Source organism: Scyliorhinus torazame, chromosome 16 (assembly GCF_047496885.1).
Source record: "Scyliorhinus torazame isolate Kashiwa2021f chromosome 16, sScyTor2.1, whole genome shotgun sequence".
In the NCBI taxonomy this organism is placed as follows: Eukaryota; Metazoa; Chordata; class Chondrichthyes; order Carcharhiniformes; family Scyliorhinidae; genus Scyliorhinus; species Scyliorhinus torazame.
In genome coordinates, this window is record NC_092722.1 from 4,705,053 (window position 1) to 4,730,688 (window position 25,636).

The 25,636-nt window shown below is 42.1% G+C and overlaps 1 protein-coding gene across 3 annotated transcripts in view; it reads left to right on the plus strand.

Annotated features, from left to right (window-relative positions):
* LOC140392537 (guanine nucleotide-binding protein G(I)/G(S)/G(T) subunit beta-1) overlaps window positions 1-25,636 on the plus strand; it is a 99,834-nt gene that overhangs the window by 14,112 nt on the left and 60,086 nt on the right. Inside the window, exons 1-2 of one of the 3 annotated variants that reach the window (XM_072477811.1) lie at window positions 463-765; window positions 12,433-12,518. The exons of 1 other annotated variant lie outside the window; for it this stretch is intronic. The gene's annotated coding sequence lies outside the window, so the exon portion shown is untranslated. Of the gene's footprint in view, window positions 1-462; window positions 766-12,432; window positions 12,519-25,636 lie in introns of those variants that run through there. One more of the 3 variants, XM_072477810.1, reaches the window with a different exon arrangement.

Consider the following 25,636-nt stretch of genomic DNA (forward strand, 5'->3'; position numbering starts at 1 on the left):
GCACCGGGCGTATGCAAATATTCCCCACAACAGCCAATGGGTGATGTTGAAGGAGGGATTAATGAGGACACGGGGAGGACGACTCTCCAGTTCTATTTTTCGCAATAGTGGCAATGCAATCCTTTGGCTCCAACTGAGCAGGCAGCTGGGAGAGGGCGGCAACTCCCTCAGCAATGCACTGGGGGAGGGGTTTGGCCAGTCTCGAGCTCCCCGGTGAAAAGACAGGCGATATGTAAATGCAAGTCAGACTTGCTCTCCTCGGGTCGGTGATCGACGCCGCCTGCAGTGCCTGAATGGGAGGCAAGAGGGCGCTCGGTATGGGGGCGGGGCACGTGGGCTCCCCCCCCCCTCCTCCTGCGTGCGCGCGCGGCCGGCGCGATGCGGGCCCCCGCCCGCGGGCGCGCGCGGGGCAGGGTGCCGGGCGCGCGCGCGCGGGGTTTCCCGCGCGGCCGGCGCAGGGGCGGTGGCAGTGCCGCGCCCATCCGGGTGAGTCTGTCTCCATCTGATGGCCGCGGGCTGGCGCGCTGGCAGCGGCTGAGGAGAGGGAGCGCAGAGCGGACACCGAGAGACAGAGAGGAGGGGGAGAAAACAAACTCAACACAACAGCAATTTAAAAATAAACCAAACCTCGGGAAGGGATCAGAAATCGCTGGAGGAAGGAATCTGCCGGCCGGGGCCTGAGGTGGGAGAGAGCCGGGGGAGGGCGAGGAGAAGCCGGAGCCCGGGCTGAGGTCGATGCTGCTGAGCGGGCCCGAGCAGCTGTAGGTGAGAGCGGGGGAGGGAGCCACGGGCGGCCGGGGCGCCGCCATGTCGGGGCGGGCGGGGATCCCGCCCGATTAAATGGCGGCCGCCCCGGGCCGCGGGGCCCTCCTCACCGCGGGGGCTCCGGCCGCTCGCCCCGCTCCCTCCCTCAACACCATTCCTGCTGATTTTCTTGCCAATAAGTCGTCGTCGTTCCCCAGTGCCCAATCACCCCCCCCCCCCCCCGTACCCAGTCAGCCCCCCCCCCCCCGTACCCAGTCAGCCCCCCCCCCAGTGCCCAATCACCCCCCCCCCCCCGTACCCAGTCAGCCCCCCCCCCCCCCCCCCCGGGTACCCAGTCTCTCTCTTCCCCCCCCCCCCCCCGGTACCTCTTCTCCCCCCCCCCCCCCCCCGGTACCCAGTCTCCCCCCCCCCCCCCGGTACCCAGTCTCCCCCCCCCCCCCCCCGGTACCCAGTCTCCCCCCCCCCCCCCCGGTACCCAGTCTCCCCCCCCCCCCCCCCCCGGTACCCAGTCTCCCCCCCCCCCCCCGGTACCCAGTCTCTCTCTTCCCCCCCCCCCCCCCCGTACCTCTTCTCCCCCCCCCCCCCCCCGGTACCCAGTCTCCCCCCCCCCCCCCCGGTACCCAGTCTCCCCCCCCCCCGGTACCCAGTCTCCCCCCCCCCCCCCCGGTACCCAGTCTCTCTCTTCCCCCCCCCCCCGGTACCTCTTCTTCCCCCCCCCCCCCGGTACCTCTTCTTCCCCCCCCCCCGGTACCTCTTCTTCCCCCCCCCCGGTACCTCTTCTTCTCTCCCCCCCCCCCCCCCGGTACCTCTTCCCCCCTCCCCCCCCGGGTACCTCTTCCCCCCCCCCCCCCCCCCCCCCCCCGGGTACCTCTTTCCCCCCCCCCCCCCCGGTACCTAGTCTCAGCCCCCCACCCCCCCCCCCCCGGTACCCAGTCTCTTTCTCTTCCCCCCCCCCGGGTACCCAGTCTCTTTCCCGGTCCATCCGCTACAATTATTCTTTTTTCCCCCTTGTTGTTTGCGGTGATCTGTCTCCATCTCTCGCTGTTTTTCAAGGAGGGACTCGCCCTGCTCTGTTTTTTAAAATCCTTTCTCTTCCCTCCACCCCACTCACTTTTATTGTTCCACAATCTCTCCCCTTCTCTTTCTCTCTCCTCTTCCCCCCCCCCCCCCATGATGGGATTCACAGGATTTTAGAAATCTGGCTTCATTCTTCCATCCAGACAGTTAAAGGGATTTACCCCTCACCCCACCAGGTCTGTGATGAACAGGAAGCTGAGTAGGTGGGGTCGTGCTGTTTTTAATTATTCCTCTCTCACTATCTGTGTATTTCTCTCTCTTTCTACTGGGCACCCTTTTTATATATGTTTGACTGTGGGTCGAGGAGGGAATGGTTCTTCAAATTGTTGTTGAGGGTTATAGTCCTTTGTAATGAAGGGGAAGCTGGACTGCTGCTGGACAGTTCTTCACAAAACCCATCTAAAGCAGGCACTTTCTTGGCCATCCTTTTGTTACGCCAAGATGGTGAAATTGTAGAAGAAATGTGCCTTGAAAGATTCGCTAATTTTGGACCACAATATCCCTGTGCATGTGTACATTTTGTATCGCATGAGTGATTTTAAACATCCATCTACCATTTGGAACAGAGAAATTCTAGCATCAAAGCCAGCTGCTGTTCGTCATTCCTCATTCTCCTTTAGATTTGCCACTCCGCTTTTGATTAAAAGGGGGTAACTAAGTGATCTTGAGTGCCTGCCTGTATATTACCACGACTTAAAGGTAAATGAGGTCAGAAGGCAGCACCAAGGTGATTTATTTCCCATTCGCCTTGTTTGGCATGTCTGTGTTAGAATTGGTGACATTGCTAACAGATTCCATTTTTGGTACTGCAGATGATTTAATGTTCATATTGGAGCACTAATTTTTAAGAGCTTTGACTGAACTGATGGACATTGGGAGAAGTTCCTGACATTTAAATTAATTCTATGGAGAAGTTTCTTGGCCTACAGTTTGGTAGTAAATCTAAGAGTACAGCTATGTGTTTCAGCATGCATGCAGTATTTAATAAATCACCTGTCATGGATCTAACAGTTTTAACATCTTATAGGATCATGCAATCCCTATAAAGACAAAGAACAGCACAGGAACAGGCCCATCAAGCCTGTGCTGATCCAGATTCTTTATTTCGACCGACAAATGATCTGTATCCGTCCATTTCCCGACAATTCATGAATCAAGATACATCTTAAATGTTGCTATCGTGCCTGCTTCCACCACCTACACTGGGAACGTGTTCCAGGCACCTACCACCCTCTGTGTGAAAAGTTTCACCGCACATCTCCCCATAATTTTCCCCTCTCACCTTGAAGCTGTATCCTCTTGTAATTGAGTCTTCCACACTGGGCAAAAGCTTCTGACTATTCGCCCTGCCTATACCTCTCGTAATTTTGTAGACCTCAATCAGGTCTCCCCCTCAGCCTCCAGTGCTGAAGGATGCTATTTGGCCCATTGAGACTGCGCCGGCCTGCCAAAAAAGCACCCTACCGAAGCCCTATCCCCGTAACCCCACCTAACCATTGGACACTAAGGGCCAATTTGACATTCTCCCAACCTGCACATCTTTGGACTCTCCAAGAAAATCCTTGTGTTCTCTTCAATAAGTAATTCTGCATTCCTTGTATAATTTAGATAATTGGAAGGTTTGGTAAGCTTTGGGTAACTTCGAGTAGACTTAGTAATTGGGATTTGTAGTACATGGAATAACAGTAATTGAGTTTTGATATATCAAGGCTTAGCACAAACTACTTTTATTACAGTGCAGATTTGCCAAAAGTGGAATGGAAACTATTCGACCCGCCTCTTGGCCAAGGGTTTGTGCAACATAGTGATAGTTTTCTGGAAGTTCATATTTTTTTAAATATTTCAATCATGTTTTGAATATTTAAATTCTGCATTGGGTATACTGCTATATTTTACTTCCTGCTGGTGTTTATTTTATATATTGTTGAAATGTCCTCTTAAGACTGTTGGCAATTCATTTTGCACGATATTTCTATATTTTCATTGCATAAGGAGTGTGGTTTAGATATTCCAAACATTCATTCTGCAAATTATAGCTTATCTAAAATTGTCTAGGTTTTAATTGTTGTAACATTGTATTCCAATCAAATACATTTCCCCCTTTTGTGAACATTGTGGTTCCATCCTTCTTACATCTCACCATATTAACTTTATCATGCATGTGTGAAATGGTGAGTTATTCAGCTACATGTTGCATCACATAGCCAGAGATGATTTCTCCTGGTCCCACTTAGAGTGTGGGCATTGATTGAATTTTCTCCATGCCAAAGTAAGTTACTTATTTTTACTAAATAATGGATGACTTGGAGTTTTGCCCAAGAATACAAAGTGGTTGGGGCTCTGATGGCTCCAAGGACTATTCAACAAGCAGCTTCAGGGATATGGGGAAAGAGTTGGGGAGTGGGACTAAATGACCTTCTGCACTGAACTATTTGGATTTTGAACCCTGAGAAGGTGTTGCAACCTGAAAGCTGCATTTGACATTTTGCCTTTTTATGTCTTTTTTTTTTGCTCAAATGCGTTTTGATGTTTTTGTTCCATTAATGCTCATGTTTTCTACATTGCTGTGTACAACTCTCACTTCATACCCAGGAGGCTGACGAGGAGGCCTATTTTTGAGGCTTTTCCCAGAGCTGCTGATTAAACAACCATCAGGAAGTATACCAGAGTGGTTTCAGATTCCAAATTATGTCCCTTTTATATTTTGAGTTATATCTTCCCTGTGGTATACAAATCATGATCATGGGAGAGGCAATAGTCATTTCGGCCCCACATCTTATTTCACTGTTCAATTAGACCAAGTGAAACTACAATACTTAAAGCTCCAATTACCCACCTTTGGTCTATGCCCCTCAACATGCTTTCGTTAATGCAACTCAAATCTCAACTCACCCAGCAGCTGTTGCTTTTGGGGAGAGAATTCCAAACTTTCACTACTTTGTTTAAAACAACTTTGTTTCCACTCCTCAATGGTCTAACTTTTAATTTTGACCCTGCAATCCCAATTATCATGCTGGTGAATCTGAATTGTACTCCCTGTAAGGCCAGTGCAGTATTATGTTTGAGGTGCTTTGCCCCAAACTGAACAAAGTGCTCCAGATGTGGCCTGATCAAGACTCCTTATTCCTTCCTCTCCATGTGTTGCAGTCCCCTTGAGACAAATGGCAACATTCCATTGGAATTTTGGTCTGTATTTGTACCTGTTAGCGATTTGTGTAAATTGTTTTTAAATTTGTGTACATTAATATCTCATTCTCCAGTTTCCTAGTCTCACGCCATTGAGTAAACTGATATTTGAGATCTTGCTATTTCTTTGTGCAATACTTTGAAGTACCAACAGATTTTAAATTCTAATGTCCTTATTACTGGCAATACAATTAACTGGTATGGGGAAATGCTCGGGCATTAATCTTAATATTATGCGGCAATTTCCTCAATGAAGATGTGCATGCATTGTACGTAAAAATCCCAGTGAACAGTATGAAATTTATTGAAGTAAAGAAATGAGGAGCAGGAGCACTTGTCAAGCCAGGTGTGTATATGTTATCTGTTTGTCCACTTTCACATCTAAATCAAAACAAGAAATTTCCATTCTGACTTGGAAGATATTTAAGTTCTAGCATTATTATGAACAAGTTTTTAATTTATATTTTTAATTAACTGCCGTATGGTTCCTTAATTATATGATGTGGACTGCTTCTGCATTGCAATATTTGTAAGTGTGCAAGGCGCAAACAGTGAAGTGTCCATAGGCTGGTGGAATGGGCAGACAAATGAGAGTACTGTGAAGTGATGCATTTTAATAAGTCATAGAACGAGGAAAGACAATACAAGCTTAATGGTATACTTTTAAAGAGGGGTGCAAGGATAAAGAGACCGGGGGATGTTTGTGCACAATTTCCTTGAAAATGGCAGGACTGGTCAGCAAAGCAGTTAATAAAGTATATGGATCTTGGGTTTTATGAATAGAGACATGGTATATAAATGTCAGGAAGTTGAGCTAAACTTTCATAAAATATTAGTTTGACTCCAGCTGAAGTACTGTGTCCAATACTGTTGGAAATCATGAAAAATTTAGGTGAAGCTCATAAAGAGAAACCATTTTCTGTGACTGAAGGGTCAATAACAAAAGGACATGGATCTAAGGTGTCGGCAAAGAACAAGAGGCAACATGAAATTATGCAGCAGGTGGGTAAGATTGAGAATGCAGCAACTGATAGGATAGTGCTCATAAATTCAGTTGTAGCTTTCATAGGAAGGTTAGATAAACACTTGGAGGTAAAAATTGCAGTGATATGGGGAAAGAGTTAGTGCTGGAACAAACTGGGTTGCTCTTTGAAAGCTGTGTTTTGATGGCTTAATTACCTCATGATTCTAATCAATAAAGTTGTAATCTTCTTGTCGATTTAGGGCATGTTTCACACTAGGGTGAAGTGGGATTTGCACTTCACATTGAGCCACTTTGGATTGAAGTGTTTGATAGGGGTACTGAAGTTGTGTGTCCTAGTTGAGCAACATTGGTAAATCTGCCCCACAGTGGTATATTACTGGATTAATGTTCAGGGGTTTTGTCTAATAATCCAGAGAATTCAAATCATATCATGGCAGTTCTAGAAATTTGAAGTCAATTAAAAATATATATCTGGGAGAAAAAAGGCTTAAAACTAACCATGAAGTTATCAGGTTATTGTAAAAATCCAACTGCTTCACTTTTAGGGAAGGGAATCTGTCATCTTTAGTTAATCTAACCTTTTTGTAGCTCCAGTTATAGTGTGATTGACTCTTCCCTGCTCAGTGAAGTGGAAAGCTATTCTAATATCAAGCCTGAGGGATGGACAATAACTGGCAGCTTTGCCAGGGGTATCCCCATCCTAAAAATGAATTAAGTGGCATGTACTTTGGAGTAAAAATTAAACTACTCGATTCTGTCCAGTTATGGGCTAGTGATTGTTGACTTAAAAGCAAGGTTAGAATAATTTACTTTGTAATTAAAAATTGTATCCAGTTGACACAGTTAAAGCCCAAGACATTTGGAAAAATATATTCTTAATGACACTTGCAAAACGTCATGTTTTTTGGCCATTTACCCGTAACCCGCTAATGTATTGGAATTATCTTTTGACGGCCCCCCCAGCCTGGTGGTATCGAATACTGAGTTAGCAGTATGAGTGCTGTAATTGCCTTTAGCAGCCCTGATGAGGGAGAAGAAAAATGGTCACAATGGGGAGGCAGTGGCACAGTGGTATTGTCACTGGACTAGTAATCCAGAGTAAGGTCTGGGGATCTGAGTTTGAATCCTGCCATGTTAGGTGGTGAAATTTCAATTCTATAAAAATCTGGAATTAAAAAATCTTGATGACCATGAAACCCATCTGGTTCACTAATGTCCTGTGGGAACAAATCTGCCGTCCTTACCTGATCTGGCATACATGTGACTGCAGACCCACAGAAATGTGGTTCTCTCAAATGCCTTCTGAAATGGAGGGCAGTTAGCAACAGGGAATAAATGCTGGGCCAACCAGTGACGCTCACGTCCTGTAAATAAAATTCTAAAACATAACTGCTTTTGATCAAAATCCACTAATCCATTGTGAAGACAGGACTGTGATTTAGATAACACCTGAATTAAGAATGAGTAGGAAAATATTTGAAGATAAATATTCTTTCTGGACTACATCCCAAATTTAAAGCTTTTATTCTGGATTTACTAAGTGTAATTCCATCTGAATTGAATTATATTTGCAGGTTCATTGTTGACTGTACTCAAATATAGATATTTAAAGTTCTTTGTGATCTTTTACACCAGGTTATTTGTCCAAGTAAAGGTTATTTCTGTCATGTTGAAATTTGAACTGGGGTGTATGTTCTTGTAGGATACGCATCTGATAAGGATCAAGATCTTGCGTGCATACTTTGGGGGATTCAATTAAAATAATTCTATGGTAGAAATTTTATAGCTTCAGGATTATCTTGTGCCCTTGTGCTTAATTTACGGAAATTATTTTCCTAGTCTGTTTTTGCATTTAGAAAATTCTGTTAAAATAAATCTGTGCTGTGCTTGATTTCAGTTGTGAAGCAGCAGCAAAAAGTACCATTTTGGCTTCCATTATACTGGTGGGTTGTTAGTCATGTAAACCATATGTTGCCTACTAAATATTTAGTAAAATATGGTCCTAATTCTGTGTTAGACAAACTCTAGCTTTTAATCCTGATTACATGAATTCACTCGCAAAGAGTGAGTTTTAAACTGATCCTGTTTTCAAAATCACCATTACAATTAATTATGTTGGCATGCAGGGCTGTGATCCGACTTTGTGAGTCTCCATTTCCTTTAAAAGTGTATTAATTTTAAGCTGATTATTATGGAATAATTTGTCATATGTACAAATGTCCTTGTTTTTCTCTGGGCCTCCTGTGCCAGGAGAGATATTTTTTCCGCCAGAATCAGGGAGGTGGTTAGCTCAGCTTGTTAGTGCATTGCTTCCATTGGAACCAGGCAAGCTATTGTCACTGCTTCTCCCCACAGGCAGGAAATGGATGGCTGTTCCAGGCGAACTGTCTGCGTGCCATCGTTTAAAACTATTTGTGGTGGAGCACTAATGCATTGATAGGATTTTATTGTACAGTTGCTCAACTCGCATATAAGGAGACAATGCAAACTGAATCAAATTATGTTTTTAAATATACAAGATTAGCAATTTCAGGTATCTTCATTTTTGATATAGTATACAGTGACAGTTAAGTGTTAATGTCTGGTTCACATTCTTTGCAAGTTAAATTATAATTTGCATTAATACAAAAGATTTGAATATGAATCTCACTACTTTCAAAAAACAGAAATCTGGTTTGTCACAATAAAAGGTTGTTTGAATGAAAGATAAAGGGCCAAAAGAGTAGGGAGAGGAAGGGAAGAGAAACTTCTTCCTTCAGCCAGTAATGAAGCAATGGTAAAGAGGTTGGTGACTTCTTTAATGCAGTGCACAATTATGAACTCCGGTGCTGATTTGATTTCTTTCTCTGATTTATGCCAGTTACTAGTTCTTTGGGAGTACTAAAGTGAGTGTTATAATGCATTTAGCAGCAATGCATGAGACACATTGGCCACAAGCTAAATAGCTCTATTTTCTGTGCGCTACCTGATTCTGCACAAAAGGAATAACCATTTCAAAGTGAATGGTGCAGTATTTTTGAAAATCTTTTGATGGAGCAAACCAGTCAAAACTTTTAGTGGAAATGTTTACAATTTTTGTCAGTTATTTTGCGCAATTACTTGTACGCACCTTACATGGAATTTTGAGATTAAATAACTTCTGATGTGCAGGAGTTCAGTTCAGCCAGTTCGTGGTGGTTAACTAGGAGCAAGGGCTTTCATCGCCTTTTCTCTCATCTTGACATTCTGGAGCCAATTATAATACCCCTATGGTGTTTTTATTTTTGAGATGTGGACAAAGCTGTGATGGAAAATGTTTATTGCCCATCTGTATTTGCCCTGAGAGCATTGTGTCAACAACATAATAAGAGAATGGAGTCACATGTAGGTCAGACCAGGGAGGGGTGGCAAGTTCCTTTTCCTGAATTATCGTGAACAATCTGACGGCTTTCATAGTGTTACCTGCCGTGTCCAGATTTATTGAATTCAATTTTCTATTTACCACAGTGAGAGTTGAACTTCTGCATTGCTAGTCCCAGCATCATAATCAATTGGCTGTCATTCCCATTTTTAAAAAAACATCTCCACATTGCGTGGTGAGTTTTAACATGATTACCATACTTGGCACAGGATTAATACCGACCAAGGAATATTTCTAAGTAGTACAAGTTAATGGTGTCTGATTCACTGCATTTGAATCAAGAAAAGCAAAATTCTGGTTGTGCACAAATATTTTAAATCTGATTTTTAAGGTCTAAACTGACCCTGAAGCAAACTAGACCGTGACCACTTCTTCAAGACTTTCGGTTCACTTTGTAGGTCAGATACTGACTAAACTTATGTTGCACTTAGACGACATTGGTGTAGTTTTGCACCAAGGCTGCAATTGTAATTGCACCTTTCAATGGTTCCAGCTGATAAATGAAATTCTGAATGTTGGAAAGAGGCTGGAGTATAATAATCACTTATTGTCACAAGTAGGCTTCAATGATGTTACTGTCGCCACATTCCGGCGTCTGTTCAGGGAGGCCGATACGGGAATTGAACCTGCGCTACTGGCATTGTTCTGCATTGAAAGCCAGCTATTTAGCCCACTGTGCTAAACTAGCCCCCAATTTGATCTTGCACAAAAACAGTAAGCTAATGTTTTCAGCTTTTTTGAGTGGGATTCTTTGCAAATAGTTTTATACTACCAGAAGTGGGCTACAGATTTTGGCACAATTGAGGACCTTCAGTTCTAACTTCTGTCAGCTTCCTAAAACAAGGCTGTGATAATCTTGCCGAAAATGTTATAGTATCGAAATGTGCTTTATAAAAACGGCTGACAAGGGAAGGGGAAAAACCAGACAGTTGTAAGTGAGGGAGTTTTGCAAGGACATTAACAAGATAGAGTAATGGGGAGCTTTGCTCTGCTATTTTTACAAAATGATCTGGAAATCTTTGAAACTACATTAAGAAAATAGAAATCTTGCATTCCCCAGTTCTGACATATTTCAAGTTGATTTGTTCAGAGTTTCTCCAGAGAGTCTAAATTTAATATCCTACTTATATATATATATATATATATATATATATATAATTTTTTATATATATATAAAGCAGGCCAGCAGCACGGTTCAATTCCCGTAACAGCCTCCCCGAACAGGCGCCGGAATGTGGCGACTAGGGGCTTTTCACAGTAACTTCATTTGAAGCCTACTTGTGACAATAAGCGATTTTCATTTTTTCATTTCATAATTATTTTTAATCCTGACTGGCCTCGCATTCTATCCTCCATAAATTTGAGATCATCCAAAACTTTGCCCGTTTCTTTATTTGCAACTATGCCTACATGCTTGCTGACCTACATTGGCTCGTGGTCAAGCAGCTTCTTGATTTTAAAATTCTCATCCTTACCAAATCCCTCCAAAACCTTCCTTCCCTGTCTCACTCCACCATTTGTGGCCTTGCCAACATCTGCCTGAGCCCAAAGCCTGTGTATTGCCTTCCCAAGCGCCTCTACCTCTCTTCCTTTCAGGCACTCTTGAAATTGACTGATCAAGCTTTTGGCCATAACTCTGGTGTGGCTCCCTGTCTAATTTTTCTTTAAAAAGCTCTTCTGAAGTGTCTCAGATGTTTTATTGCTCCATATAAATATAAGCTAATGTTGTGGTAAATTGACCAATCAACATCTAACCTCAGTTTACTTGGGATCCATTTTGAGACCCCAGAACCTGTTCGAATAGCTGTGCTAATTGCAATTAATTTTTTTTTTTTTTTTTGAAGACCAGTTTTATTCAAAAAGTCAACTCTATACTTGCTGTAGTTATGTTGAAGCTGTAGTTATGTTGAAGCTGCCATTCAGCAGTTATGTTGAAGCTGTAGTTATGTTGAAGCTGCCATTCAGCAGTTATGTTGAAGCTGTAGTTATGTTGAAGCTGTCATTCAGCAGTGGTAGTAAAGTGTATTACAATCTCAGACCAGACCCCAACAGTGACTAGGACACTGGACCGAAACCCCAATATTTTAGTTTATTTTGTAAGATTGCGTGGAAAGAATCATTCGCTGAAGGAGTGATTGCATGAAGAAATAGGGATTTAGTATTTTTAAAACGAAACTTTGTTGTGAATACAATATTAACTTTTTTAACTTCACACCCAAAAAAACAGCTTACCCCCTTAAACACTACTATACAATTCCCCATCAAACAACAAAGAAAAAACATGCAGCTCTCAATCTCTCTTCGTGTTGGAGAATTGTGGATCCTCAGTGTCAGGCAGATCAGAATTTAATTGTTGGCTCCAGAATTTTCTCCAAAAAACTGCCTCTAAAGCTTTCCAAAATATGTCTCTGTTGGCTCCATGCAGCAATGACCTCATCCCCCCCCCCCCCCCCCAAAAGCTGGAAAACCTAATTCTGCAGGCTACAAAGCACATAACATCCCAGGGACTTTCCCAGTCAAACCACAGTCCATTAGCCCAGACTGAAAAATGAAATGAAAATCGCTTATTGTCACAAGTAGGCTTCAATGAAGTTACTGTGAAAAGCCCCTAGTCGCCACATTCCAGCGCCTGTTCGGGGAGGCTGTTACGGGAATTGAACCGTGCTGCTGGCCTGCCTTGGTCTGCTTTCAAAGCCAGCGATTTAGCCCTGTGCTAAACAGCCCCTAAACGCATTCCTTTGTCAATTTCACCTTCTGGCTGCTAAAAGCACCCAGGTCCTGCAAAACAATTCTATTTTAAAAAGCATGACTATTGCAGTCAACCTCGCTCTAACCTCAGGCTTTAACCCTTAAATTGCCCAATACTTAAAATCCAATATTCCTAAAGTCTTCCATTCATCACAACTATTCTCTCTTGCGGGTGACCTTATAACTTGCCAAATGGATATCTTGGTTTTTCAAAAAACATTTTCCTGAATGTACCCTCCTAATCTAACAGGGTCATTTAATTTTTCATCAGACTCCCAAGAGGCAAAGTGATTGCAGGGTGTGTTTGTTCCATTCTTCAGTGATAGCCCATGTGAGTGCAAGCAATTAAAAACAAAAGTAAGTTCCATATATTTCCAGCAACGTTTTGCCATTTCTGTATGTGAACCTAACCAATGAAGAGTGCTACGCCATTTTTCCATGTTGTGGTATCATGTCAAAAGCACATTCCCATCTGACACAAGGTTTATATGCATGCTTTCCAATAGGAACTGCTGGATAGCAATATGAATCCTAACTATTTTTCCCAAACTACCTTGAGAGGTGATGTAGCCATCGTAGTACACCAGCTGCTGAGAAATTAAATGTGTGGTTTGTATCTTGATCGGCAAAAATCAGAAGTGGTATGTCGGTAATTTATTTCATATTTAAATAATGGTTGGTAGGTCACGTTGCATTTCAAAGTACACTGAGCCCTCATGTCAGTTCATCCATAGGATGTTTTTCCTGTATATTTATATTTGCCTGCAGTACCTGTTTGGGGGTAGGGAGGATTGTTGGGGAGGAAATGTGAAGGGAGATTTAAACATCCAAAGAGAGCCCAAGGCATCAGAGGAGTATAGCAATATGAATGAAGGCAAAGAGAATGGATCAGGCAGGAACAGTTTAACACAAAATGTACATCAGCAAATAAGGTTGCAGGAAATAGAAGTAAAAAGTGATAACTAAAAGTTATTTATCTGTATTAAGATCGCTGAGCGAATGGCAGAGAGGTAAATGATTTGGATCTGATCACCATTTCAAAGACATGGTTACAAGGAGGTTCGGAAATTTTTCCAGGGTACGCAGTATTTCAGAAAGACAGATAAAATGGCAAAATAGAAGGGGCAGCTTGATGGTAAAGGATTACATAAGAACTTTGGAGAGCAGGGATCTGGCCTCATAAGATCATGATATGGAATAGAAATAGCAATAGTCAGAAAACACTGGTGGGTGTATAGGTACCTCTAATAGTTAGACAGTTGGACAGAGCATTAAACAAGAGATCATTGGAGCTTGTAAAAAAGGCATGTAATAAACGTGGGGGCTTTAATCTTCATATAAACCGGATAATCAAAGTTTTTCAGTGACTGCTTCTTGGGCCAATATTTTTTGGAACCAACTAGGAATGAAATGATCTTGGACCTAGTATTGTGTAGGATAAATTAGTAACATAGTCAAAGATCCTCGGGAAAAAGAGATCATAATTCCACTGAATTTGAGAGTGACATACTCCAATCACAACCCAGAATCATAAAATCAAACAAAGCCAATTACACAGGTATGAGGGGAGAACTGGCTAAGGTAAATTGGATAAATAGACTAAAAGGTATGGCTGTAAATGATCAGTGGGAAACATTTAAAGAAACAAGTCAAAATGTCCACCAATAATAGATACCATGAAAAAATAAAATCTCACCCAAGAAAGACCCAATATTGGAAAAACAGTTCGGATGTCAGGGGATTGGGAGCGTTTTCAAAACTAGCAAAGGGCAACCACCAAGTTGATTACAAAGGGGGGGAACAATTGAATGAGTAAAGTAGCCAGTAATATGAAAACAGATTGCAAGAGCAGCTAAAGTTAGCGTTGGTTCATTTAGAATCAGGAACAGGGGAAATGATCATGGGGAATGAGGAAATCGCAGAGGCATTGAACAAATATTTGGTACCTGTCACAGTAGAAGGCAAGTTTCATTCCAGCAATAGATGGTACATTAGGGAATAAAAAGAGTAAGGAGCGGGCGGCACAGTGGTCCTGTGTTTGCATGGGTTTCGCCTCCACAACCCAAAGTTGTCCAGGTTAGGTGGATTGGCCATGCTAAATTTAAAAAAAAAAAAAAATTTAGAGTGCCCAATTATTTTTCTTTTTCTAATTAAGGGGCAATTTAGTGTGGCCAATCCACCTAACCTGCACATCTTTGGGTTGTGTGGGGTGAAACCCACGCAGACATGGGGAGAATGTGCAAACACTGCATGGACATTTGAACCCGGGTCCTCGGCGCTGCAGTTCCAGTGCTAACCGCTGTGCCACATGCCGCCCTCTGGCCATGCTAAATTGCCCCTTAATTGGAAAAAATAAATTGGGTACATTAAAAAAAAATTTTAAGCGTAAGGAGATTAGGGAAATTAATATCTAAAATTCAAAAAAGCTCCAGGGCCTGATGATCTGCACCCTAGGTTCTGAAGGAGATGGCTGCAGAGATAGTGGATGTATGGCTCTGATTTTTTAGAATTCATTGGAATTTGGCAAATATTGCTCTGCTTTATACGATGTGGAGATGCCGGCGTTGGACTATACTGCTTTATAAGAAAGAAGGAAGATCGAAAACGGAACTACAGTCCAATTAGTCTAACATCGGTTTTTGGGAAAATCCTGGAATATATTATTTAGTGTTAAAATGCAATTGGGAAAGCATAGCATGATTAGAAAATGTCAGCATGGGTTTACTAAAGGGAAATCCTGTTATAACAAGTTAATTGGTGTTTTTAAGGATGTAACTAGTAAGATAGATAAAAGCAAACCAGTAATCCAGTGGATTGCCAAAAGGCTTTCGATTAAAGAGCCACACAAGGCTAATGGGCAAGACGAGTACACGTGGAGTTGAGGGATAATGGGCAAGAAGAGTGCACACGGAGTTGAAGGTAATTTATTGCCATGGATAGAGGATCAATTAATAGATAGGTAGCAAAGAGTGGTCATAGATGCAACTTTTTCAGGTTAGCAGATAGTGAATAGTGGAGTATCACAAGGATCAATGGCGGGCCCTCAGCTATCTACAATCTATATTAATAAACTAGATGACGAGGGTAATGTATCTACAAGTTTGCTGATGAAACAAAACTAGGTGGGAAGGCCAGCCAAGGGTAGGAGACAGACTGCAAATAGATATACACTGGTTAAGTGAGTGGGCAACGAGATGGTTGATGGATTATAATGGTAAGTGTGAAGATATTCACTGTGGTCGAAAGAATAGAAGAACTGAATATTTTTTAAACGGTGAAAAACTGTTTGTGCTAATGTTCAAAGTGACTTGGGTATGCTCCAACAAGGAACACACGTTAACTTGCAGATACCGCAAGCATTGAAAAAGCCAAATGGAATGTTACCCATTATTGCAAGGGGATTAGAGTCAAGAGTAAGTAAGTCTTGCTCGAGTTGTACATGGTTTTTGTGAGACTACATCTGGGATACTGTGTACAGTTCTGGTCTCCACATTTTAAGAAAAGATTCACTGGCATTGGAGATTGTACTGTGAAGATTCACTAAATTGGTCCCTGGAGTGAGAGGATTGGCCTTTGATAGGCTCAGTAAATTGGATCTATTTTTTCAATTTAGAAAATATTGAGGTGATCTCATTGAAACGTACAAGATCCTGCTGGTAAGGCAATCTTAAAACACAGGCGCAGTCTCAGAATAAGGGAGCAATCATTTAGGATTGAGATATGGGGAAATGACTTCACTCAAAGGCTTGTGAATTATTTGGAATTTTCTGGCAGTGTGTTGTGGGGGCTGGTTTAGCCCACTTAGCTAGATCTGGTTCGTGTTGCAGGGCAAGGCCAGCAGTGCGGGTTCAATTCCCGTACCGTCTTGAGGTTATTCATGAAGGTCCTGCCTTCTCAATCTTGCCCCTCGTCAGAGGCGTGGTGATCCTCAGCTTAAATCACTACCTGTCAGCCCCCCACCCCCAAAGGGGAAAACAGCCTATGGTCACCTGGGACTATGGCGACTTTACATTTATCTGGGATGCTCCATTATTTAAGGCTGAGGTAGACAGATTTTTTTTGGTGTCTCAGAGAATCAGGAGTATGGGGAATGGGCAGAGAAGTGGTGTTGATTCCAAAGATCAGCCGTGACCATCTGAAAGGCAGAGCAGGTTTGATGGGCCATGTGGCCTACATCAAACACAGTAATGTTTTGCCTTATTTCAGCAAAATCCTGAAGTATCAATGTTTATTCAGAGAGGTACAGGTTAGGTGGATTGGCCATGCTCAATTGCCCTTAGTGTCCCAAAAAAAGGTTAGGTGGGGTTACGGGGATAGGGTGGAGGTGTGGGGCTTAAATGGGGTGCTCTTTCCAAGGGCCGGTGCAGATTCGATGGGTCCAATGGCCTCCACTGTAAATTCTGTTCTATTCAGAGATGAAAAAACCTTACCTGTACATGTAGGTATATCTCTGGGTTTTAAAATCAGACCAAATCCCTCTACAATTGGGAACACCCCCCACCCCAAATTTAAAATAGGAGGTGCTAACACTTAATACATTCTCCAGAATCCGACTTCTTCAAGCTCTTCAAACATTCCCTGCCGAATGCAAACTCCCTTGTCGTCCACTTTGATCCATCTGCTAAGTTTGCTTGATTTGAAGATTGCACTTTGTTTTATGGTGTACAGTGTCATAGGTGATCAGCTAGTGGTTTTAAAAACATATTAATCCTGTTGATTGTTCCTGGTCTTGATTTTGTTTTTTTCTGATTGCATTGGGAATTGTGTTGGTAACAGCAGCATTTAATTCTGGTTGCTGAAGACATCACTTAGCTGCATTGTGCTAAATCCCTATCTCAATACAGATGTGTGGACCCAGATTGCCATATGTTTAGATGCATCAGTATTGCAAACCAAAACAATGGTCATCTGACTAATTAAATTTAAACTAACCTTCTCAATCTTAATGTAATGGAATTCTGCGACTGTTGTAAAACTGATTTTGGCTTGCATTTGAGTTTTCCGAAAGGTAAACTTTTGTATCGACTATTTATTATTTCCACTTGCCCCATCTCCCACAGGATTCCATTGATTGCACTGCCCTCCAGCACATCACTAAGCTAGCTGTTCTCACAATGAGTAACCTGGATATGCTATATATGTAAATGTTACATTTTTAAGCACACCTCAGACTAGCAACAAAGGACATGGGGGATATATAATGCTGTCTGATCATTTTTAAATGAGGTATTTGGAATACAAGGGCAGGAATGTGCATCATTTCAACTGGTTAATTTTTTCTATTCTGAGCATTCTGCAGAGCAGCCATTTTGTGCTTTTCTCAGCATGTGGAAAATTAAGACTATGTTAATCAGAAATTTTATAAAAGTCTGCAATTTTATGTATTAGATTGTCCACTTGCTCTCATTTGAGTAAAAGTGGGCAGATCTTGGTTGCGGTGGTACGGTATACTGGACACCCTGAAGATGATTTTAGTTGTCTGATTGTGCTGCACCTCATAGCATTTTGTAAATCCAGGTTTGAACCAAATTCCTAATTCACTACTTCAGTGAATTTATGAAACCATTCTTCAGCCATCTTTCAGAACCTTAATTTTACCTTGAATGCAAAATGCATTTAGTTTTGAGATTGTGTGCTTGTGTTTATTGAGAATGCAGGTGGTATTCCAGGTTTAATTTGTGTAGTTGTTATAACTTGAGGGACCAGTGTTGTTATAACCCTCTGAGGACTTGAGCATTTTGCAGCGTTAGAATATTACAACATTAGCATTCAGGTTCATGCAGAAAATACGGATTCAAGATTTTTGTTTTCTGTTTATAAAGACTGCTGGTGCTGGGTTGTGTATAGCTTTGAAGGAAGCATTTTTGTGCCAAGTTGTTGTGAAGTTCTTTAGTGTGAATTCATGCCTTGCATCTGTGTAGATGTGATGGGTGTGGCTTCCTTGAAACTACACAAAGGAAAAACAGCACTTTGCCTTTTTAACTGCGTTAGCTGGAACAGAAGTACATTTAGATCCCACCGCATATATGATGTCTGATCAAATCTGATCTGTTTACACTATAGAAATGTTGAAAGTATTCATGTGGTTCTTGAGAATTACTATGTAATTACATTGAAAGCAGTGGAAACTGTTAAACTAGTTCAGAATACGTTGGTATCTGAAGACTTTGGGTTTACTAAGTGCATTTTTAATGAAAGTTTAAGACTCATCCCGACAGACATACTCAGATATAAATGGAATTAATAATTCAGGTAACAAGTTGTCTGATAGTATACAAATAATTAGATTTTCAGTCTACTTGAACTTTCCAAATGGTGATTAGGTTAATTTTAATTTTACAAGGATCCAAATAACTTGAATGTACTAGTACATAGAACATAGAACAATACAGCGCAGTACAGGCCCTTCGGCCCACGATGTTGCACCGAAACAAAAGCCATCTAACCTACACTATGCCATTATCATCCATATGCTTATCCAATAAACTTTTAAATGCCCTCAATGTTGGCGAGTTCACTACTGTAGCAGGTAGGGCATTCCACGGCCTCACTACTCTTTGCGTAAAGAACCTACCTCTGACCTCTGTCCTATATCTATTACCCCTCAGTTTAAAGTTATGTCCCCTCGTGCCAGCCATATCCATCCGCGGGAGAAGGCTCTCACTGTCCACCCTATCCAACCCCCTGATCATTTTGTATGCCTCTATTAAGTCTCCTCTTAACCTTCTTCTCTCCAACGAAAACAACCTCAAGTCCGTCAGCCTTTCCTCATAAGATTTTCCCGATAAGTACCCGATAATACACAATAGAGATAGGATTCCCCTTGGCCTCACCCCACCAGCCTCCGCATTCAGAGAATCATCTGCCAACGCCAGCATGATGCCACTACTAAACACATCTTCCCTGCACTCCCCGTTAGCATTTCACGGGTACTGTTCCCACTGGGATATCATAGTCCACTCCTCCATCACCCCCTACTCCTTTTCCTCTTCCCACGGCACCTTCCCATGCAATCGTAAAAGGTGTAACACCTTACCTCCATGCTCACTATCCAAGGGATTAAACACACCATTTCAAGAGAGGCAGCGCTTCACATGCACCTCATTCAATCTGGTCTATTGCATTTTCTGGTCCCAGTGTGGTCGACTCTACATTGGAGAGACTAAACCCAAGTGGGGTGACTGCTTTGTAGAACACCTTTGGTCCGTCCGCAAGCAGGATCCAGACCTTCCTGTCGCTGCTATTTCAACTCACCGTCCTGCACTCGTGTCCACATATCTATCTTTGGCTTGCTGCAATGTTCCAGTGAAGCCCAGCGCAAGCTGGAGGGTCAGCACCTCCTCTTCCAATTAAGCATGACACAGACTTCTGGACTTAACATTGAGTTCAACAACTCTCTCCTCCACCTTCACCCCATTTTTATTTCTATCATTTACTTTTTTTTCCCATCGATCTGTTTTTCCCTCACCATTGTGTCTCCCACCCCACCCGGGTCATCTGTTGCCTGTTCCTAGTAGTCCTTTGACACACTGCTTACTTTGTTCTGCCAGTAACACATTCTAATCTCTTACTGTGCCACTATTGGCACACTTCTTAGCCTTAATCACCCACTTTGTCTTTCTGTCCACAACATCTTTGTCAATCTCCACCTATCGCTGGCTCTCTACCCAGCCCCACGTCCTCCACCCCCCCCTCCCCCCAAACAACGGTATAAATTTGACCCTATTTCCAGTTCTCTCCAGCTTCGGTAGTCGTCCAAACTGCCTCCTCTCTCCACAGATGCCGACAGACCACTAAATTACAGTGTACTGTACTATGCTCAATGTGGTTTCAAATTCATTCAGGAGTATGGCTATTTATACTTGAATTTGAACCAAATTTTAAGTGAAAGTTCTGCATGGGGGTACATTAGATTTAATCTCCCTGTTATTGTTACATATGAATATTGAGGTTTCTGTCGTGACCCTCGTTGAATTCTCAATTATCCACAATTACTGCCATATCGTTGTGACATTGCCTTGTAGCAAGGTAAAGATACCGAGTTGATTGAAAATCAACAGAATTTGTTCAGCAATTTGCTCTGGCAACAGCTCACCCTCCACCACCCATGAGTGTTACGAAGCTGCAGCATCTGCGCATTAGTGACCAATTAAACTCGCTGTGGAGAGTGATGGTTGCTACTTAACATATAGAGATCTATGTTCATGCAATGTGACTTGATCTCTCCAGCCCAGAAAAGGAACAGTTCAGACTGCAGAATCTCACTTCTACAGGTAGTAAATTTTTGCGATAGATTAAAAGTTATTTATTTGTTTTTCAGTTCTTCCTCTTAATCTGGGCTTTCCCTTTCTGACTCTAGTTCACCCCATTTCCTCATTTCTCATTTCTGTTTCGTAATCCTTAACGAAGTACCAGATGCTCTGTTATCAGTTTATGCTTCCAAAAACTTGCAGTAAAAATAATGATCAAACTTGAATGATGTGGGGAAAATAGAACTCTGCAAGCTGGCCTACTCCAGTGGATTCTGAGGTACATTCTTTAACATAAATTTGATCTAGGCTGATGAGTGAACTCTGCAATCGAGGCACTTGATTTTTGTTGAAGAGTGATCGGGAAATCATGCGAGAAACGTCTTTGAATGAAGTGGGTTAGCCAAACCCCTCCCCCTTGCAATACTATAAGATTGAATAGGCCAAGCATAAGCTAATTATTGTGAGGAGGCCAATGTGGAATAAAGAGATTGGAGTATTAACACTATCAAGGTATTTGAGGATTGTGTCAGACGAGGAGTAATCCTGGTGGTGAATAAGACTTGGAGAACATTTTGTATGTGTGAATCAACATAAAGTAAGCCTGGGTATTCTTCTCCTAATGTTGTTACTTACATGAGTTGGATTGTGAGGTCGTTCAACTCTTCCATTCCGGTCTCCAAATTTAAAAATGCACTGCATTCTGATGAGTTTCATGCATGTTGTTTAGCCTAGAGATTCTTCCAGTGAAGGAAATCGAATATTTGAGGTCCTTTAACAGAATATAATCTCCTGATAAATTTAATTTTGTAGTATTTGCAGCAGTTTATTCCTCAAGTTGAAGCATACTGTAATTCTCCGATTACCTCCCTTATCGAATTAATGAAGGCAAGCATTGTACTTGTGTAAAATGGATAACGTACATTTTCAAAATGTAGTATCGCGCAGACTAACTCATTAAAGGCAAGTCAATGTTGTAAACCATCTGATCTTGATCCAGTTGTGTTCTGTCTCTTTCAAAATGCCCAGTTTAAATGAAAGCTCTTTATGACCATACATTAAACAAAGTGTATTCCAGGGTTTTGCAATTTTGGTGCAGAAAGTCACCTTTTTTTCTGTAAGGAGACTGAATGAAGTGAAGTAAATTTGGATAATCAGAATTTAGACTTACTGGATGTGAGACAGCCCAGATGATTGCTCACAACTAAATTGATAATTTCACCCGGGGTTGGAACTTGAAAAATTCACACTAGTGCTGTTGGAGTATTATGCTTTGGAGTGGGGAAGCAACAAAAGAATGTACTCAGCATGGTAACTTGCTTTAGCCAAAGTCACAGTCATAAAATCATAGAATGCCTACAGTGCAGAAGGAGACCATTCGGCCAATCGAGCCCGCACTGACCCCCTCTCTAATAGAGCACTCTACCCAGCGCCCCCCACCTAGCTGTTGGACACTAAGGGGCAATTGATCATGGCCAATCCGCCTAACCTGCTCATCTTTGGACTGTGGGAGGAAACCCACGCAGACACCGGGAGAACGTGCAAACTCCAAACAGTCGCCCAAAGTCAGAATCTAACCTAGATTAATTTTCTTGAAAGGCCCAAATGTTGAGTCCATCCTATCGGGACCTGAAGTTCTCCGATGCTTTGCTCAAGTGGTGACGAATAAATCTACGGTTGACCATGGTTCAAAGTCTTACATTACACTGGTTTAAAAGTGACGCAAAAACCTTTTCCAGAATAGTGGCTGTTCTACAGTATGTATGGGTGGCAGGGTAGCACAGTGGTTAGCACTCCCTCCGTGTACCCTAACAGGTGCCCGAATGTGATGACGAGGGGCCTTTCACAGTAACTTCATTGCAGTGTTACTGTAAGCTTACTTGTGACAATAAATTATTATATTATTATTATCGTTAACATATTCCTATGTTTCACATTCCACCCGTTTCACTTTTGGTTTCAAGAGTTTTTGGATGCGATTGATGCTTTATTTACTTGCTGTGCACTCTGACTTCACAAGGGGTATAGATAGAGTAGGCAGGAAGAAACATTGATGGAGGGATTAGTGACCAGGGGGTATAGATTTAAGCTAAGGGGCAGGAGGTTTAGAGGGGATGAGGGGAAAACATTTTCACCCAGAGGGGGGTGGGAGTCTGGAACTCGCTGCCTGAAAGGGAGGTGGAGGCAGAGACCCTCAACATTTCTGAAGTATTTAGATGTGCAGTTGTGTTGTCAAGGTTATGGGCCAAGTGGTTATTTTTGACTGGTGCAGACACGACGGGCTGAAGGGCCTTTTCTGTGCTGTAGACCTCTATGGATATGCGGTATCTCCAGAATGGAACCTGCCAATGTAAATACTGCAAGAAGCTACCTGTTTTGGGAAAGAAATGACAAGGAAATGGAAAAATGGAAAGATTTTTAAACAACCATAGAGCGCTTTAGTGGTTTGTCACTAGTTTAGTTGTGAAAATTATTGTTGTATAACATTTCAGTGCTATTGTGCAAGACCATTTTATTGAGCAACACTTTTTAAAAAGATGCAGGAATGTTACCCAGTAGCTTTTTAAATAATTTATATTGGTCATGGCATCAAGGCTTGGTGAGCCATTGTATTTACATATTTAAATATCCATGGCCACTACAATTCTGTGACATCTCCAGCAGAATTATATAGCATAAAAATGTACATTCTGGGGCATCTTCAGGCTATCTCAATAAGTAAAAGAATATTGCAAGATCTCCCAACCCTGGGCAGAAATGCTGAAACAGCATTGGTCTGTTACCAGTAGCAGTTTAGATGAAATGATTTTTCCACAAGTCAAGTGCACCTTTTTCCTCTGGTGTTTATTCTCCATGATGCACATATAGATCTGTCTCTTAGACCCACTTCTACCTTTCACACAACAGACATTGCATCATGTCAAAAAATTCTCCATTGTCCACATTGTTATCTTTGCATCCAGTGTTTCCATTCTTGGTCACCTTCTATTATTTACACATCACCCGTTGTCACCTTTATCCATAAACAAGGATTCTGTTTTCACATGCATGATGGTACCCAGCCCTGACTCTTCATTGACTCGTTGAATCATGAAGAACAGAAATAGGCCATTTGCTGCATTGTGCCTGCGAAAACTCTTTGAAAAGGCTATTAGTTAGTCACGCTCCCTTTGTTCTTTCCGCATAGCCCTGCAAAAGCCAGTTATTATCTTGGCTCCAAATGCCTATCTGATTTGGTTGAGCCAAACATCCCTTGATTGATCTCTTTGACTCTGGCTTCAACAATAATCTTTCGGCCACCTGACAAGTTGAATTTGAGCAACAAATTGAACTGTGTCACCGAGAAACCCGTCAGAAAATACGTATTTTTAAAAAAGATACACCAGCCAAAATGGAAAGAAACTGCTCAGCCATTTTTAGGCATCAATTCAAATTTGGGAAGGTTATGTTTTGGACTTCACCTCAAGCCATAAAATCCCCAGTAAGTAATTCTGGTGTGAAATTGCATTCCAGTAATTACACCATCAGTATAGTGTTCTGTTACTGGAACATTCTCCACACCTCTGGGTCAATTAGCCATTGCCATACCAATGTGTTTTGACATTTCATATCTCAGCATTGTGTAATAGAACTAGAGATGGAATCTAAATCTACTCTGCTTGCTAATGCTATTGATGCAAATCATTTTCAGTTAGGCTGTTAGAATTCCTGCTATGCATGGGCACCATGGTTCATTCATCCTTTGATCAAAAAAGAGGGTGCTGTCAGCCTTATTTGAAATGTAATGTGATTCTCGGCCTCGTAAATAAAAGCCTTTTCTTTTAAAGCTGATAAATGTTTAATTCTAAGATGGTTAGATTTGGAAAGCTCAAGAGTTAAAATATCAACCAGTAGTGCATTTTTGCAGATGGCAACTCTGTACAGATGTTGAGTAAACAGCAACATTCAGTGTTGCTGAGATGTCAGTTCCAGCAACAAAAGGAATTACAATTATATGGACATTGTATTCTCCTTACTGAAACTCTGGGATCTTTGACATTAAAATTACAATTATTTTCTTATTTTGGAAGGTAATATGCCAAGATTAGAAATCAAAGATACAGAAGTCTTTGAATGAAAAAAAAAAGAAGGCTGCAAAGACATTTGAACTTGAATCATAACTTCCATTGGTATTCAAGTTTATCTTTCTTGAATTGGTAGCAGTTCTTTATGGTTATCACAGGCATAAGAATTTTATATCATGACAAAGTGTTAAAACAGCATTGATTGCCATTATTACGGCTGATTAAAGCAAGCATGGTTAGAAAGATGTAAATGGGAGACGTATTTATTTCCTTGAAACATCATCGAGATGAAATCCTAGAATTATGCATCACAGAAGGTGGCCCTTGGGCCCATCATTCCTGTACCATAATCATTGAAATTACAAATAGTGTCTCAAACTGGCAAACTCTGCACCAAATCTGCCAGATTACGAACCTTGCCAGTTTTCGGATTTGGGCTCTTCGGACTGGGTCAGGCGTGTAGGGTATATTTTTCAACTAAGGATTGCAAAGGCAGTTGAGAAATAAATTGAGACAATGCCGCAAGATTACTCAGGAAATGTTTTGGAACAGCATTCGAATTGGCGTGACCAATTCACCTGCATTGCACATCTATGGGTTGTGGGGGTGAAACCCACGCAAACACGGGGAGAATGTGCAAACACCACACGAACAATGACCCAGGGCCGGGATCGAACCTGGGACCTCCGCGCCATGAGGCAGCAATGCTAACCACTGTGCCACCGTGCTAAGCTTTCAATCTTGAAGGCTTCTGTGCTTCCACCTCTAATGTCTGCTGCAACATCAGCCCATCTTGTACAAAGACCTCATAGACTTCACCATTTCTATGCTCTGCTGCCTAGCTCTCATCTTTCATCATTCTCCACAATTCTGCCAACTCCCAATTATCCATCATACCTGTACTTGCTGTCCTGCATTGATCCTGACACTGAACATTTCAACTTAAAATCATCATCCTCTGTCCACTCTCTCACCATATCTAACCGTCCCCAATGCTACAACCCCCCTCTCCAAACTTACTACTCTTAGCTTTTTCATTCCCCCACTTCACTCCACCATTGGGGGCTGTGCCTTCAGCCACCGTTGCAAATTTAATGGGTCTTGAAGTGCTTTGATCCACCTTTACCTGTTCGGCAAAGGTGTTCTTCAGCATTAGAATGCA